Genomic DNA, 19,748 nt, shown 5'->3' on the forward strand with positions numbered 1-19,748 from the left:
TAAAAGAATATGGATATTCAATATTTACCCAATTGTCCCATTTTTGTGTTTGATGGAAAAATAATTTTGATAGTTGGCATTAATAGATGAATATTTTTTTCAATGCGATTGGACTATGGTCCATTATCGATAATGAATTTGTGGAAGCTTCAGAAGGCACAACTTTTACTGGTGAAACAGCTAAACAATTGGAGAAAAATAGATAATTGAATTATAGGGCACATTTTTACCTTGATAGAAAGGTCAAATTGCATGCATATAATAAAGTTTTACATGCTAAGACAACAAAGGAGGCTTGGACAATTTTGGTGAATTCATATCGAGGTTCCATAGACGTAAGAAAAGTTAAATTACAAGAGCTTAAAAAATAATACGAGTTAGCCCAAATAAAATCAACAGAGTCCGTCAAAAAATTTCTATCAAGAGTTACTAATATTGTCAACGATATAAGAACTAATGGAGAAGCATTAGACCAAGCTAAAGTTATTAAAAAAGTATTGCGATCCTTGAGTATAAAATTTCACACTAAGAAGATGGTCCTTGAGGCCACCAAAGATCCTAACACCTTGGCACTTGATGATTTAGAAGGTGAATTGGTGACAAACGAGATGTCCTTTAATCAACAGAAGTGAGAAACAATTGATGAAGTGTTGCAAGCAAAGGTGTCTCAACCTAACCAAAAAGAAGAGATATCAAATTTGGATGAGACTTATCAAAGAGGTCAGAATTTCAGAGGTAGAGGACAAGGGAATAGAGGTAACTTTTGAGGCCGTGGTAGAGGTAATTTTTCTTATCAAAAGAAAAATAATAATAATTTTAGAAAGGAACAACAAAGCAATCAAAATTTCTTGATACGTGATAAATCAATAGTTCACTGTCATAATTGTGGAAATTTGAGCACTATCAAAGAGATTGTTGGTTTAGTAAATCTAAAAATAGAGAAGCACATGCAAAGTTGGCTGAAAATTATGGAGAGAAACTAGAGATTTTATTATTTTCTAACTCAGAATATGAAGAAAACAAAGAGAATGAATGGTTCATCGATTCTAGTTGTAGCAATCACATGTCTAGAAAAAAGAAATTATTTATTGATCTAGATGAATCATTTAGAGCTACCGTAAGACTTGATAATAACTTTAAGGTGTCTGCTGTTGGAAGAGGAAAAATTCCAATTACTTCAAAAAATGAATCTTCTCACTTTATACCTGATGTATATTATGTTTCAAGTCTCCATCATAATTTATTGAATTTAGGGCAACTAACTGAAAAAGGATATGACTTGCGGTTTAAGTATGGAATTGGCACTATTAGTGATGATAAAATAGGACTAATTTCAACGGTAAAAATAAATCAAAGTCGTTTATGGCCTCTTTATCTCAATTGTAGAGATTTACCTTGATTTAGTTCTGTGAATTTTGATGAAACTTGATTGTGGCATCTACGCTTTGGGCATCTTAATTTTGGGAGTTTGAAACATCTTAAAAGAAATAAATTGGTTGATAGTTTGCCTTTCGTTGATTTTTCTGATACAAAGTGTGAGACTTGTATTTTGGAAAAGAAGTACAGAAAACCTTTTCAAAGGGCAAAGCTTGGAGGGATAATACACGATTGGAGCTAATCCACTCAGATTTGTGTTCAATTGAAGTTCCTTTCAATGGAGTAGTATATATTTTATTACTTTTATTGATGATTTTAGTCGGAGAACTTGGGTATATTTTCTGAAAAATAAATCTGGCGCATGTGAAGTATTTAAAAGCTTTAAAGTTTATGTAGAGAGGCAAAGTGGATATTTTGTTAAAATATTAAGAGCAGATAGGGGAACTGAATTTCTTTTTTGTGATGACTATTTGAAGAAATATGGCATTAAACATCAATTGAAAGCTAGATATACTCATCAACAAAATGGTGTAGCTGAAAGAAAAAATAGAATAGTGATGGATTTGGTGAGATCAATGATGCATTTCAAAAATATTCTTAAACAGTTCTGGGAAGAAGTTGTTGATTGTGCCATTTATGTTCTAAATAGGTGTTCTACTCGATCTAATTTACCAACTCCCAAGTGTTCAGTTGAAGTTCCTTTCAATGGAGGTAGTAAATATTTTATTACTTTTATTGATGATTTTAGTCAAAAAACTTGGATATATTTTCTAAAAAATAAATCTGACGCATGTGAAGTCTTTAAAAGATTTAAAGTTTATGTTGAGAGACAAAGTGGATATTTTGTTAAAACATTAAGAACCAATAGGAGAACTGAATTTATTGTTTGTGATGACTATTTGAAGAAATATGGCATTAAACATCAATTGACTGCTAGATATACTCTTCAACAAAATGGTGTAGCTGAAAGAAAAAATAGAACAGTGATGGATATGGTGAGATCGATGATGCATTCCAAAAATATTCCTAAAGAGTTCTGGGTAGAAGTTGTCGCATGTGCCATTTATGTTCTAAATAGGTGTCCTACTCGATCTAATTTTGAAAAAACTCAACAAGGGGCTTGGACAGGTAAGAAACCAAATATTTCTCATCTAAAAGTGTATGATTGTCTTGCTTATGCTCATGCTCCTGATGTTTTGAGAAAGAAATTGGACGATAAAGCAGAAAAATATATTTTTATTGATTATAGTCATGAGACAAAGGGTTACAAGTTATTTAACCCAGCTATAGGAAAGGTAATTGTTAGTAGAGATGTAAATTTTAATGAGCAAAGTACTTGGGAATGGTCAAAAAAAAATTCTGAATCATCTGGATCTCAACCAATAATTCCAATTATGGAGAAAGAAAGTTCTCGCAGACATCAAGAGGAACAAGTAGCTCATTCAGTTCAAACAGAGACATCTAATGGCCCATCAAGACATCACCATCTACCATCCCATTTGCAAGATTATGTTGTTGGTAATGATAATAATTTATCCAATGAAGATATTGTAAACTTTGTACTATTTGCAGATTGTGATCCAATTACTCTTGAGGAAGCTGCTAAAGATGATCATTGGGTGGATGCAATGAATGAAGAAATTAATGCTATCGAAAAAAATAACACTCTGGAGTTGACAAATTTGCCACCTTCAAAACTACCAATTGGAGTCAAGTGGATATACAAAGACCAAATACAAATCAAACGGAGAAGTAGATCGGTTTAAAGCAAGATTAGTTGTTAAAGGATACAAGCAGAAGGCATGTATTGATTTTTTTAAGGTCTTTGCAACTATTGCAAGACTTGATACTATTTGAATGAGTATTTCTCTTGCTGTAAATAACTATTGAAAAGTTTATCAAATTGATGTTAAATCAACTTTCTTGAATAGTGTTCTTGAGGAAGAAGTATATGTTGAACAGCCTATAGGATATATAAAAAGTGGTCAAGAAAATAAAGTTTACAAGTTGAAGAAAGCGTTATATGAGTTGAAACAAGCCCCTAGAGCTTGGTATACTCGTATTGATTCTTATTTTGTTGGACATTATTTTCATATATGTCCTTATGAGCATACATTATACATAAAATTTAATCCTAATGGAGACAATAATCCCAAATTAATTTATGAGTTTAGGGAGGCTATGATTAGCCATTTTGAAATGACTGATTTGGGATTAAAGTCTTATTTTCTTTGTATTGAAGTCTCTCAAATGAAAGATGGAATTTTTATCTCTCAGAAAAAATATGTGAGTGATATTTTAAAAAGATTTAATATGGATAAAACAAAACCAATCTTGACCCCTATTGAAGAGAAATTGAAGTTGACTAAAGATGGAACTGGTGATTTTGTTGATGCTACATATTGTAGAAAATTTGTAGGGAGTCAGGTACTTGACTTCTACAAGGCCTGATATTATTTATGGAGTTGGATTAATTAGCAGATTTATGAAATTTCCGCGTCAATCTCACTTGCAAGCAGCCAACAGAATTTTGAGATATATTCAAGGTACACACTGTGTTGATATATTTTATTCAAAGGCTAATGAAAGTGGTCTTGTTGGATTCACTGATAGTGATTCGACTGGTGATTTGATGGAACGAAAAAATACCTCTGGTTATACATTTTATCTGGGATATGGCGTATTTTCTTGGTCTTCAAAGAATCAATAAGTTGTTTCTTTGTCAACTGCTGAAGCAGAGTATATGGCTGCAACAAATAGTGCTACACAAGCATTATGGTGGAGAAAGATGCTTGGATTTCTTCAACACAAGCAAGATAGTCCTACAAAGATATTTTGTGATAGCAAGTCTGTAATTGAGTTAACAAAGAATCCCATTTTCATGGCCGTACCAAACACATTGATATCAAATGGCACTTCATTCGTGATTTGGTTCAAGATAAACAGATAGTGATTGAATATTGCAAGACTGAAAGACCAAAACCTTGTACACGAAAGCATTTTAAATAGGGATGGTAAATGTTGGGTCTGGGTTAGGGGGATATGGTTGGGGCAAATTCACCTAAATTTGTGAAGGCTTTAACTTGCCTTATCTTGTCCCGTAGAGTATAATTTGATGTTTTCAATTTATTTTTATTCTGCTTCATCCACATAAATTTTTTCTGTATAAATCCGCCCCCCAAATTTATTTTTTTCCTTATTAAAAAAAATATCAAAAAAGCTTTAAAATTTTTACAATTGTCTTACCACCAAATTATTTTTTATAGGTCAGAATTTGTCTTTTTGCTCTTTTTGCATAAATGTTTTGTGTTGATTAGAGATTATAAAATGTTTCACTGGTTGCAACCTTAAAGATCAACATAAGCACCATAAATAATACTCCCTCTAATTTATATTAGGTGAATTTTGAATTTTTTTTTTAGTTCAAAATTAGTGAATTGTTCAAAGTTCAAGATAATTGTTAGTAGAATTATTTTTCATATTTGTCCTTCATCTATATTTTCTATGTGATAAATTCAAGATAGTTAATTGTCCATATTTAAGATTTTGCTTTGAATTATTTCTATTTTTAAAAATAATTCGAGAATAACTTTTTATTTTTTAGTTTAAGCCAATTCCATAGACCTTGTGTTGTCTGTGTTCGTTGGGAAGAGCATCAAAATATACATGGGAGGAGGTCTACGCCATGTCTCCCTAGTTACATATCAAATGATATTTCCAGACTTCAATTGAACACTTCCTTAGAGAGAACAATACTAATTAGAGACAATCTAATTAGCTATGTTCTCAACAAAAAAGTGAAATGGATATCTTAGCCTAAGTACTGAAGGAACATCATACGTAAAGAATAGGTACACCCTACTAATTTTACATTGGACATGTAGTAAATTTAGCATGAAGGTACTACCAAAGGTCCGCCAAGAAACAACTACCACGCTATACAAAAAATAAAGATCGTTTTTTTTTTGTATGTTTAGACTTCTCTTGCGTGCAACTCCCTCTTCCTTTACCATTGTTGTGCTTCATTTACTTCATATATGTCTAATTCTGAAATTGGCAAGCTGAACTTGGTCCATTATAATTGGTGTTGTCCATGTATTCAATATAGTAAACCAGAAAATTATTAAGATGAAAAGAATTGAATCTATCCGAGTCCACAAAAATCACTATGTCCTTAAGAAATTTAATCCACTCATGTACCCGAGGTTATGAATTATTTCCTTCCAAAATAGAACAGATAAAATATTAATGTAGTGGTACCTCAAACTTCAATAGTTTTACCGAATTCAAAATCCAGCAATGAAATCACACAAAGACTCAACTTTGTTTGTAAGAAAATATATGCAGAAGAGGAAAATTTTTTATTTTTTTAAAAGTAAGGGAGAAAACCCCTCTATTTATAACCAACAAAGGGTAGTATAAAAAGTATTTAATTGTGACTTATCAGAGAGGTCACAACCTTTTGGAAAAGAGACAACCTTTCAGAAAGGCCACATATCTTTGGAAAGGGACAACCTTTCAGAAAGGTCACAACCACTTGGAAAAGGCACAACCTTTCGGAAAGGTTACAATTCTTCAAAAAAGTCAAGATCCTTTGAAAAAGTCACAACTTTTCGTAATGATCACAACCCTTCATTTTCCATTCACATTTAAAATCCAACAATCCCCCGCATGAATGGGGAATGGCTATTGTTAAAACATATACATGAAATAACTGTGTGATTCATAAATAAGGATTAACTGCATTTGGGTTTCCCTTTGAACTTTCTATAGTGAACATATATTGGATACACTCAGTCAATTGGTAGATTTGATATCTTTTTTACCATTGAGTTTTTGTATATACCGGGACATGATAAGTCACACAATTACCCCTTTAACTATTTTAGGTTCTCATTGTTTTGTTCCTTTCAGCCATGAACACTTTTTGGTTCATAAGTGCGAAGAGAACTGGCCTTAGCGGATCTTCCTTGAAGTGGCATACACTTCACACTTACATAGGTGATTTATAAATGTGTTATTTCATAGATACAACATTTTATATACCCTGTATCAAACTTAAAAATCATTAAAATATTCTAATGTCTTATGCTTGTTACTGAACATTGTCTCATTATGAGAACATACCATAAATATTACTTTGATAATGTTGAACCATCATCAATGACTTTGTTTGATGTCCTTGAGCCTAGATCTTGGGATCTCCAGTCTTCTAGGTAGAGTTACCTCCATGATGATTTATTCTCCGCTATAATCCTATTCCGTTGATCATCTCTCAACTCCATCTCTAGTTAGACCTTTTGTAAGTCGATTCGACACATTGTCCTTTAATTTTACATAGTCAATTGTGATAATTTCACTAGAGAGTAGTTGTCTAACGGTATTGTGTCTTTGTCGAATATGACATGACTTTCCGTTATTTAACATACTTTTTTCCCTACCTATTACAGTTTGACTATCACAGTGCATGCATACTGATGCCAAAGATTTGGCCAAAAAATAATATCTTTTAAGAAATTTTGGAGTCATTAAGCTTCTTCATCGGCCTTATTTAAAGTGATAAGCTCACAATTCATTGTAGAGTGAGCGATACATCTCTGTTTGGAAGATTTCCAAAAGACTGTTTCTCCACCAATATAATACATATCCACTCTTGGATTTTACTTCATTTTTGTATCAGTATATCCTTTTAGTACTGTTGGATAGTTTTTATAATGCAAAATATAGTTTTGAGTATGTTTTAACTAAACAAAAACTCTTTTCATTTTCATCCAACAAGTTTAGTGGAATTACTCGTGAATCGACTCAGTTTACTAATAGCACATGCTATATCTGAGTGCGTACAATTCATTATATACATCATACTTATAAATACTATTGTATTATCCAATTGTGAATCACTTTCACCTTCATTCTTTTGAAGTGCAAAGCTCACATCTATTGAAGTCTTAGAAGTACTAAAGTCCAAATACTTGAACTTGTGAAGTACCTTTTTAATATAATGAGACTGTAAAAAGTATAAACCTTGTGGAGTTCTAAGAATTCTTATACCTAAGATCACATCAACAGCTCCAATATCTTTCACATCAAAGTTTCTTTTCATCATACATTTAGTAGCATTTCTGTCAGAAATGTCTCTACTGATGATCAATATGTCATCAACATACAAACAAACAATGATCTTGTGATTTGGAGTGTCTATAATGTAAACTCATTTATCACATTCATCATTCTTAAATCTATTTGCCAACATGGTTTGGTCAAATTTTACATGTCATTGTTTGGATGCTTATTTTAGTCCATAAAGTGACTTAACAAGTTTGCACACTTTCTTTCATTTATCAGGAACCACAAAGCCTTTAGGCTATTCTATGCAAATTTCTTTCTTAAATTCTTCATTTAAGAAAGTTATTTTCACATCCAATTGATGAATTTAAAGTCCATATATCATAGCTAATGCAACTAACATCCGAATGGATGCAGTTCTAGTTACTATCGAGTATGTGTCAAACAAATCAAGACCTTCATTTTGTCTAAAACATTTCACAATAAGTTTTGGTTTGGATTTGTCAATAGTCCCATCAACTTTAATTTTCCTTTAGAAGATCCTTTTTGAACCCAAAGTTTTATTTTCTGAAGGAAGATCAACCAACTCCCTAGTATGATTGCTCAAGATTGAATAAATCTCACTATTGATAGCCTCTTTTCAAAATGATGAGCCTGTAGAAGACATAGCTTCTTTGAATGAATGAGGCTCATTTTCAAGAACAAATGTAAAAAAGTCAGATTCGAAGGAAGTAGATGTCATTTGACGTTACCTTGGAATCTCTTTTATTAATTATATTTTTCTTTGGTTCTTTCCTGAGGTCGTTTAGATCCTTCACTAGACAACTCAAGTTTAGTTTTATATGGATGGATGTGTTCTAAGAACTCAGGGTTATCTTGATTCAATTATCGTATTGTCCTAACTATCTGAATATTCAGACATATGAATCAAATATCGATGCTTTAGTGTTTGTTTTATATCTAGTGAACATAGAGTCCACAATCTTAGGTCTTATTTTGATCCTTTTGGAGATAAAAACTGGGACATTGACTAGACACCCACACTTTGAACTATTTCAAGTTGGATTTCTTTCCTTTCCATTTCTCTTATGGAATAGCGTGTGTCTTGAAAATTATTATATTATTATCTTTCAAGAGTTATTGATTGTATATACTTTAAGGGGCGACAAAAAATTCTCTATTAGTATACAACAAAGCCTGAAAAGACATCTTATTGTTGCTCCCTTTCTGAATAGAAAAATCTTTTGTTGTTCTCTTTTGCTGTAAGGATAGCTTCCCCACCCCAAAGGTTTTGGGGTAAACCTGAAATTTTAAGTAAGACATTCAATATTTTCTTCAAAGTTGGTTTTTTCATTTTTGTAATTTCATTAGATTGAAGTAAGTGTGGGCAATAGCTTGATGGATAATTCCATTTTCCAAACATATTTCTGCAAAAGGAGATTCATAATCTCCACCTTTATCACTTCTAATCATTTTTATCTTTTTAGCCAACTGATTTTCAACTTCAGATTTATATTACCTAAATGTTTTTACTGTTTCATACTTATCATTCAGCAGATATACATGACAGTATCTAGTGCAATTGTCAATAAATATTATTAAATATTATCTCTCATCACGAGATAGTGTTGACTTAATATCACAAATATCAGTGTGAATCAACTCTAAGGGATTGAAATTCCTTTCAACAAATATATAAGAATGTTTAGCATACTTAGATACAACACAAATTTAACATTTTTATTTATTGAACTCAGAGTTAGGTACAACTTCTAAGTTGATCGATTTTCATAAGGTTTTATAATTGACATGTCCCAAACGTTCATGCCATAAAGAATTTAACTCAAGAAAGTAAGAAGGAACAAAAATATTGAGTTTGAAAAGACTCTCTGTGAGGTTTAACATTTTCTTACAAATATTTTGTTCTTGCTAATTACAACTTTATCAAATACAAACATTGTTTAAATTCAACACCTTGCTAGATGTCTTTTCCAAGAGTACCTTTCCATAACCTTCAATTATGGTTGTTACAGAATTACCCATGAGCATAGTCTCATCGGGTCCAATAAGAGCATATGAATTAAATTCTTCTTTATAACACAAAATATGACAAATAATTTTTTACTAATATTCATGTCTATACAAATAGTTATATTTTAATAGGCATATATTTTCATGAATCACAATATTTTAAGTGACACTTTTCATAAGAGAACACAACTCTTTTGAACATGTATATATATATATATATATATATATATATATATATATATATATTTAATTTGGTAGTTTCTTACTCATCATATTATATCACATACTACTAAAAGAGAAACTCAATGACCACAATATCGAATATACTCCAAGAATTTTGTGGCTCTAACATAATACAAGAATATCATTCAATTTCATATATTCTGTTTCCACATTTAAATTAGATACTAAGTGTAATTTTGTCTTTATCACAAATAAAGAACCTCCACATTTTAAATATGATCTCAAAAGTATTTTTCAAGTATTTGAAAATAATTTTCACATATTTATTTTCTCATGCTTTCAAATGTATACTGAAAAAATATACATTGACAGCATAAAACCTCTTTTGGAGATAATATTCTACAAAAGAATTGTCATGCTTTTCATTTTGAAAATCTTTATATTGTCAAGGTTTAATTCATAGAGGCATCCATTGCATGCGCAAAATCATTAACTTCATGTTACTAGTGTTTTTTTTCCTTTTTGTCATGTCAACCGAATGAACTTTGAATGTTGATGAAGTTTTTATGACTTCAAATGAGTTTCAAATTTAGACGATGTAGAAAGCCAAAAGGTTTAAATCTCTAGAAACCAAAAATACAACATTATTTCTTAGATAATGATAAAATTTTATATTTTTCAAATCGTTTAGCTTTAATATTCTTGATGAAGTTTTTATATTCTTTAAATCAGTATCAGACTAGATAATTACATAGATTTTAATCTATCTCCTGTATCCAATAGCAACAAGATGCCAATTAAAGGGCGTCCACCTTTGACCATCTTTCTCTACCAATTTTATCACAACATATAATAAACCATTGAAAATAGTTTGTGAAAACTATTAAACCAATAACATATTATTTAACTTAATCATCTTTAATTTGACCAATGTTATGAAAAGAAACCCAGTGCTCCATCCATCTTATGGACCATAGCTGAAACATGGTGAGTGACTGGAGCTTGAGCAAGGGGCACTGTGGGAATGGCTCTAGAGGCGGCCAATCTACTCAGAAAAGTCAAAACCTGTTGAGTTATTGTTGGGTCCAGAGGGGAAAGTCCTGCAGTCCCAGCCTGTGCATCCTCCTTAATATCGATCTCCACATTCTCTTCTACCTCATCATGGGGTGCGGGAGGGGCCTCTTCTTTGGGTATATTCTTAGCTTAGGCCTCACCCTTGGCGGGTGCTAAAAGAATATACTACTTAGTAGTATCAAGTCTAAGATTCCTTCATGTACTTACTTGGACATAGAAAAATTATATAAATAGCATGATAATGGCTTCTAAGATCTATCGTGCCCCAATTCAAAAATATCTGCAAACAAATTATAAGCTGAACATATATAGAATAACAACAAATTTATGTTAAATTACTTAAGCTTATTGTTCCTGTATTCAATATAGTATACCAAAAAACTATTAAGATGAAAAGAAATGAATCTATCTGAGTCCATAGAAACCATTTTGTATCCTTAAGGAATTTAATTATCTCACTATACCCGATAGGATAAAATGGACAAACTATTAAAGAAGTAGTAGTTAGGGGTGTACATCGGTCAGTTCGATTTTATGTATTATCGGTTCAATTTATCGGTTTTCGGTTTTGAAATATGCTAAACTAATAACAAACCAATAAGATATTTTTTTATCGATTTTTGATTTATCGGTTTTGGTCCTTAACGGTCTGATTTTTAATTTAACCAATAAAACATACTCTTAAAATAATTATATGACTTTTTCAATAAGTTGGCACGAAAAACAATAATATAACTTTATAGAAAGCTCAAAAAATAGAAACAATAATTACTAACATGAAGAAATCTCTACAAGTGCAATACAAATAAAATAACTATAGGACAATAATCTGAATTGAAGGCTACAGGGTAAAGGCAGTAACCAATAAGGTATTGATATTAATATTTAATATTTATTTAGGGGTAAAGTAGTAAATTTCTATTATCTTAATAGGTTATTGATTTACCCAATAACTCTAAATTAAAAATTAATATCGAACCAATAACTCAATAATTGTTTTTATAAAACTATTAAAACCCCTTAATGCAATAATGTTTTTTTTGTTTCGGTTTATTGGTCGGTTCGGTTTTTGCACACCCCTTGTAATAGTACCTTAGATTTCAATAATTTCAGCGAATTTAAAAGTCAGCAATAAAATCACACAAATACTCAACTTCGTTGGTAAGAAAATATACACAGAAGAAAGAGAATTTATATTTTTAAAAAAATTATGGGAGAAAATCCCTTTATTTATATCCAACAAAGGATAGTATGAAAAGGTGCGAATTATGTCTTATCGGAGAGGTCACAGTCCTTTGAAAAAGGGACAACCTTTATGAAAGGTCACAAACCTTTGGAAAGGGACAACCTTTCAAATAGGTCACAACCATTTAGAAAAGGCACAATCTTTCGAAAATGTTACAACCCTTTAGAAAAGTTACAATCCTTTGAAAAAGTCACAATTTTTTCAGAAAAGTCAGAACTTTTCATAAAGGTCACAATCCTTCATTTCCCATTCACATCTTTAAAACCTAACAATTGGTCCTCTAGCTTCATTTGAAAGTTCCTATGATGAGACAAACATATTAGCTATCAAGTTATCTGGACATTTATTGCCAAATTTGGCCAAAGCATCAACTTTTATGTTTGCTTCCCTGAAACAATATTGGACTTTGATATACCTTTTCTCTACGATTCTCTTCATATGCTCCACCTCGTGTTCAAGATCCCAAGGAGCAATATAGGATCCTTCTAACCATTTTACCACCATCATGGAATCTATTTCCAAAATACTATCTCTGATGTCATCAAAATCTATCCAGTTGAGACCAAACGAGGCAGGCTTGATTTCTACATTGTTATTGGAGCAGAATGGTATAGATTTTGCAAATGACATGATGATATCCCCTTTGTAATCTTTTGCAATGCCTCCTCTTCTAGCCTTTTTTCTTGTATAACACCACTGCTATCTATATTAACCTTATTAATATTTTCAGGAGGCTTATCCATGTAATTGATTTAGTGGACAACTTGACTTTATAAGACTACATAGCTTTACAAATGCTACTCCAATTGTAGTTTGTGTCCATCTTGAAACCTTTGTTGTTCATATACCTTGTGAGATGATAAGATACTTCATAACATATCTTGCCCACTGAATATCTTTTTAGACTATACTTTATTGAGCTTCAGGCTTTCTAACATCGCCAACAACTAAAGATAGGGATGCTGATATGTCCAGTTTCCCATCAACCCATTTTAGAAGCCCATAATTCCATAAGTAGCATACCATTGTGGAAGCCATCATCCACCATTGTTGAAGTGTCCATTGTTGAATGGAAAATTTAACCACCAACTACATTTTTAAGACTATAAATAGAGCCTTATGTTTTATTTGTAAAAAGACATACAAAATACAATCCAAGAAGAGATTGTGAGAAGAAGAGAATATTTGGTGAGGTTTTTTGTAGAGAGAAATTCTTAGTGTAAATTCTCTGTAATTCTATTCTTGTAAAATAAAGTTATTTTTCCACTAAATATTCTTTATAGTGATCAGAGAATCACAACAAGTGGTATCGGATCCTTCGGTTTTATGCTTGTCAAAAGATATCAGAACACAAAAATTTCAAGCCGGAGCTGAGTTTCTTCAAAAATATGATCGTCGGTGTGTTTTTATCACTTTATTAGATTCCTTGCATTGATACAAATTCAACGCAATTTTCCGAAGGCAAAATAGAGCTAAAACAAAGAAGTTATGGTCGTTTAAAATTTTGTTTTTTTGGGTTTTCTAAGGAAGAAGAAGGTGAACATTCAGTGCCACATTAGCACCCACTCAGCGCCACATCAGATATTCAGTGACAGTCAGCACCAGATCAGCAACCAGTCAGTATAAGTTTTCTGAAATTTATGAAATAACCCCTAAAGTTACTAAAATTATAATTCTGCCCCAAAAGTTCAGTATATTTTTAATTTAACTCCAATAGTTGGGTGTAAATTTGAAAATTTTCTAGAGGCCCAATTTTAACCCAAGAAGAGTTAATCCTACCATTTTCACCATTCCGGATGTGTGGTGAGTTCCGTTTGGTGAGATTCTGCTCCAAAATTTTGACCAAGCCATTTTAAAGATATAATGAAAGAGTCATCATCATCTGGAGCTATGATAAAACTTACTACCATAAATTACACATTATGTATACCTTAGATGAAATATCTCTTCAGTTGTAAAGATTTGTGTGATTCTATAGAAGCAAAGGTAAAGAACCCCGATTCCACCAAAGAAGTAGAGCGGAAGAAATTAAACAAAAAACTATTGGTCAAATTCTATAATGGATTGATGATAGCATTTTTCATCATATTTCATAAGAAACTGACGCATATGCCCTCTAGATGAAGTTAGAAGGGATGTATCAAGCCAAGACCGCTTGTAACAAAGCCTGTTGATGAGGCATTTGGTAAATTTGAAGTTAACTCATTGAACTTCAGTTGCCGAGCATTCCAATGAGTTTCAAAGCTTAATAAATCATTTATCGTCTCTTGACATGCCACTCGGGGATGAGATGTAAGCCCTACTACTTCTTAGTTCTCTTTTCGATAGCTGGGAGATGCTGGTAGCTTCTCTCAGTAATTCATCTCCTGGTGGAAATCTGACCATGTCTATGGTCAAAGATGCCTTATTTAATAAAGAAGCCAGAAGAAAGGACATCAATCATGGTGAGTCGCATGCCCTTATTACAGAAAGAAGGAGACAATAAGGAAGAAGTCAAAATAAGAGGAGAGGCTGAAGCAAGAGTTGGGGAAAATCCATATATGGTAGGAATCCATCATATGAGTTCCACTATTGTGGAATAAAGGGCCATTTAAAGAAAAACTGCAGGAAATTACAGAAGGAGAAGGGGAAGTTGTAGGAGAAGGATGGAGATACATTAATCACTACTCACAGACAAGTAGCCATTTGTTCCATCCAAGAAGAGACATACCTTGACCTCTCAAGTCAACAAGACAACAAATGGGTGGTAGATACTGCAGCATCATACCACGCCACATCTCAAAGAGATGTTTTCACAACATATAAAGCAACAAACTTTGGAGCAGTAAAGATGGGAAACATTAGTTCTTGTGAGATAGTTGGAATTGGTGATATCAAAATACAAAAAAATGTCGGGAGTACAATGATACTAAAGGATGTCATCATATGCCAGATCTTTGGCTAAACCTAATATCAGGTATAGCTCTTGAAAAACAGGACTATGAAAGTCAATTTGGAAAAGGCACGTGGAAATTATTGAAAGGAGTTATGGTACTCGCTTGAGGACATATTTGTGCAAACGTATATAAAGCTCATGTGAAGGCATGCTCAGACAACCTCAATGTTATGGGAAAAGAGGCGTCTCAAAACTTGTATCACTAGAGACTCGGTCACATGAGTGAAAAGGGGATATCAATTCTAACGAAAAAGTAACTTATCAAAATGGACAATAATGTTGCTTTAGACCCTTGTAATCATTGCTTATTCGGAAAGCAACACGGAGTATCATTTACATTTTCTTTAACTAGAAGATCAGAGTTAGTCTGGTACACTCGGATTTTTGTGGTCCCATGGAGGAGAAATCACTTAGCGGTAATAGGTATTTTCTGACTTTCATTGATGATGCTTCTCAAAAGGTGTAGGTGTACTTCTTAAAGACAAAGGACTAGGATTTTGACAATTTCAAGTTCTTTCATTCCATGATAAATCATGAAACGAGAAATAAATTAAAATGTCTTTGCTTAGATAATGGAGGAGAGTATACTTCCAAGGAGTTTGATTTCTATTCCAAGAGACCAGGGATTCTATATGAGAAGATGGTAGCACACACCCCACAACACAATAGAGTAGCCGAGAGAATGAATTGGAAAATCATTGAAAGAGTCAGAAGTATGATTAGTATGGCAAAGCTGCCAAGCCATTCTAGGGAGAAGTTGTTCACGCTACTTGCTACCAAATCAACCGGTCACCATCAACCCCATTGAATTTTGAGGTTCCAGAGAAAATATGGTATGGTAAGAATCCCTCAAATTCTCACTTAAGAGTATTTGGTTGTTTAGCACATGCACATGTATCCAAGAATCTAATGAACAAGCTTTATGGTAGAACTATACCATGCATCTTCATAGGCTATGGAGACGAAGAATTTAGATATAGATGATGGGATACAATATAGAAGATGGTGATAAGAAGTAGGGATGTTGTATTCCACGAAAACCAGATAATAAAAGACATTGAAAATCCCATAATGTCTCATAAAAGAAGTTCTAGTGCCCAAAAATTTGGTCAAGATCCACTACTAATGCAGTTTGCCACAAATAGTATGAGGGAGCATGAAGTAGTACCAGAAGCAGAACAGAAGGATGTTCGGCAGAGGGAGGCATAAATTACTCTAGAATCTACAGAACCATCACAGAAGAACGATTATGGTACACCTCCTGAAGTCAATAATCAACAATTTTGTCGATCTGAGTGAGGTCAGATTCCATTAACTCTATACTCATAATCCAAGTATATTTTGCTTACTAAAGATGGAGAACAAGAGAGTTTCCATGAAATTATATCTCATAAGGATAAAGAAAAATGGTTGCAAGCAATGACTGAAGAGATGAGCTCTTTACAGAAAAACAACACTTATGAGATTGTGAAACTTCCACAAGGAAAGAACGCATTGAAAAGGAAATGGGTATTCAAGCTCAAGAAAGATGACAGCAAAAAGGTGGTAAAGCAAAAGGCCCGGTTAGTAGTCAAAGGATTCCTACAGAAAAAGGGAATTGACTTTGATGAAGTTTTTCCCCCAGTTGTAAAATTGACTTCAATCCGTATCATCCTTGGATTGGTAGCTAGTTTGAATTTGGAGCTTGAACAAATAGATGTCAAGGCAACATTTCTTCCTGGTGATCTAACTGAAGAAATCTATATGGAGCAGTCGAAAGGTTTTGAGGTTTCAGGAAAAGAAAACATCATCTATAAGCTTACAAAAAGCTTATATAGCCTGAAACAAGCACCGAGGTAGTGGTACAAGAAGTTTGACTTATTCATGGTAAGTTAAGGATATAAAAGGACTACTGTAGATCAATATGTTTACATTCAGAGATTTTTGGATGGTAATTTTATTGTACTTCTACTTTAAGTGGACAACATATTGATCATCGAACAAGATGCAACAAAAATCAGACAATTGAAGAATAAACTCTCTTATTCCTTCGAAATAAAAGACTTAGGTCCAGCTCAGCAAAGTTTGGCATTGCAGATAACTCAAGATAGGAGAAAAAGAAGTTATGGCTATCTCAAGAAAATTATATTGAACGGGTGATTAAATGGTTCAATATGTAATGTCAAATTGGTAGGTGTCCCTTTGGCAAATCACTTCAAGTTGAGCAATAGTTCATGCCCCTCATCCAAGAAAGAGATTGAGGAGATGTCTACAATTTCATATTCTTGAACAGTTGGAAGTCTGATGTATGCCATGGTTTGCACGGCCAGATATCGCACATGTGGTAGGTGTGGTGAGTTATTTTATTTCTAACCCTAGAAAGAAACATTGGGAGGCAGTTAAGTGGATTCTCAAGTATCTTAAGGGTACTTTAAAATCAAGTCTGTGGATTGGGGGAGCTGATCCAATTTTGTAAGGCTATATAGATTCAGATATGGCCAGAGATCCTGATGGTAGAAAATCAACTTCAGGATATCTTTATACTTTTACAAGGGGATCTGTGTCATGGCAGTCAAGATTATAGAAGTGTGTTGCACTATCCACAACTAAAGTAGAGTATATTGTTGTAGCGGAAGCTGGTAAAGAAATATTGTGATTAAAGTAGTTTCTCCAAGAACTAGAGATGAATCAAATAGAGTATAAGATACATTGTGATAGTCAAAGTGCTATTAATTTAAGCAAAAACTCAATGTATCATTCTCGGACAAAGCATATCGACATTGGCTATCACTGGATATGCGAGGTGATGGATCAACAACTGTTGAAGCTAGTGAAGATCAATACGAAGGAGAATCCAGCAGATATATTGACAAAGGTTGTCACTCATGGAAAGTTAGAGCTGTCCAGAGACAGAGTTGGAATAACTTTCAGATAGTAGCTATGTTGGAATGCAGCTGAAGGGGGAGAATTGATATGTTTAGCTTCCTACCAAACCATTCTAGAAGCCCACAATTTCAGAAGCAGCACACTATTGTTGAAGCCATTAAAAACCATTGTTGAAACCTCCATTGTTGAATGGAAAATTTAATCACCAATCACATTTTTTAAGGCTATGAATAGAGCCTTATGTCATTTGTAAATAAACACACAAAATACAATCCAGAAAGAGATTCTGAGAAGAAGAGAGTGTTTGGTGAGGTTTTTTGTATAGAGAAATTCTTGGTGTAAATTCTCTAAAATTCTATTCTTGTGAAAAAGAGTTGTTTTTCTTCCTAAATATTCTTAGTGAGCTGAGAATCACAACAGATGCTTTGGCAAACCACTCTTATCATAGAGTTGTTAAAGTTGCAGTGCCACCAAGATAAAATAATGACTTGAATGCTTTGATTTTTCATATTAATGCCCACAGAATCCCCAAAGAATTCTAGTCTCTAGTAGCTATCTCCCCTTGAATGTAGATATGTAGAATATTGTCCTCGACAGGTTGTGTGCAACATTTGCATAAAGGATCAACATTCCTGGCAAATTTCTTTATTCTGTCAAGTATTGGTAATTTTCTTTTAATGTCTCTTCAGGTAATGAATGTCATTTTGAAAGGAAGGTCCTTACTCCATATGCACTTCTAGATAAACTTTTCAGGCCTAGTGCTTCTGAGGTTTTGAAAAACATTTGCACAAGAAAATTTTTCTTATGAGTTATTTGTCCAAATAGCCTGATCTTTCTTGTTCGTAGGATCAATATTCACACCTTGGATGATTTTGCAAATATTGTTAGGAAGTAATCTTGATATATAATACATACCCTAATGGTCTCCATCTATACAACTGACAACAGTGAGATTTTATGGACTGCTTAGTATGATGATAAAGGGCTGGTGGGCCTATGCCGCTCCAATTGTCTCACAAAAAGGAAATTTGACCCTTCTTAGTCTTCCATAACATGAAAGGTTCTACCTCAGCTTTAATTCTCAAGAGATCTTTCCAAATAGAGGAATGAAATCTTTGGATCTTCGTAGTCATCACATGGCCTCTTTGACAATATTTGTACATCATGAATTGAGACAATAAATTGTTCTCAGTTCTCAATCTCCACCATGTTTTTGCAGTAAAGGCTTTACAAATGTCTTCAAATATTTTAAATTTTGTGTCACCCTCTTTAAGGGGATAACATATAGTAGCCCAAGAACTCCAATGATACCCTTTTTTGTTATCTTGTTTGCCCTTAGAAAAAGTCAGAAAAGTACGTTTCAATCTATTTGATAATGTCCATAGGAGGGGACAGAACAACCAAAATATGAAGAATTTGTAATTGAAGTACTTGTTTAATAATGATGGCCTTTCCTCCTGAAGAAAGAATATTCCCATGCCATCCTTGAATCATGTTCATGATTGTTCTAGCAATATCACCAAAGTGTGAAATCCTCTTCCTTCCAGGAACAATAGGACATGCATCCAAGATATTTCATAGAATATAGTTGATGGTTGTAACTAGTTATTCTATTAATCATCATTCTTCTACTGTCAGGAAAGTGAGTGAAAGCCAAAGAAATACATGTTTCAATACTGATCAATTGTCTAAACTCATTCTCATATTGTCTTAAAGTCTTCATGATCATCTTCTTAGTTCTCTGTCACAACCTGATTTCTCAATTCATGATGGCACTTACAATAACCCTCCGGTAGGTAAGCCAATCCATAATCTAGAACTACTAGTAATGGGTATAAGGAAAAAATCTAGAAGTCACAAATACAGAGCTACTACATAATAAAAGACAAGTACAAGTCGCAAACGTGAAACATAAACAAATATAACAACTGGAGAGTCTCAAAATGCAAAAGATGGGCCATTCATGCTGAA

Source organism: Solanum dulcamara, chromosome 4, assembly GCF_947179165.1.
Source record: "Solanum dulcamara chromosome 4, daSolDulc1.2, whole genome shotgun sequence".
Lineage (NCBI taxonomy): Eukaryota > Viridiplantae > Streptophyta > Magnoliopsida > Solanales > Solanaceae > Solanum > Solanum dulcamara.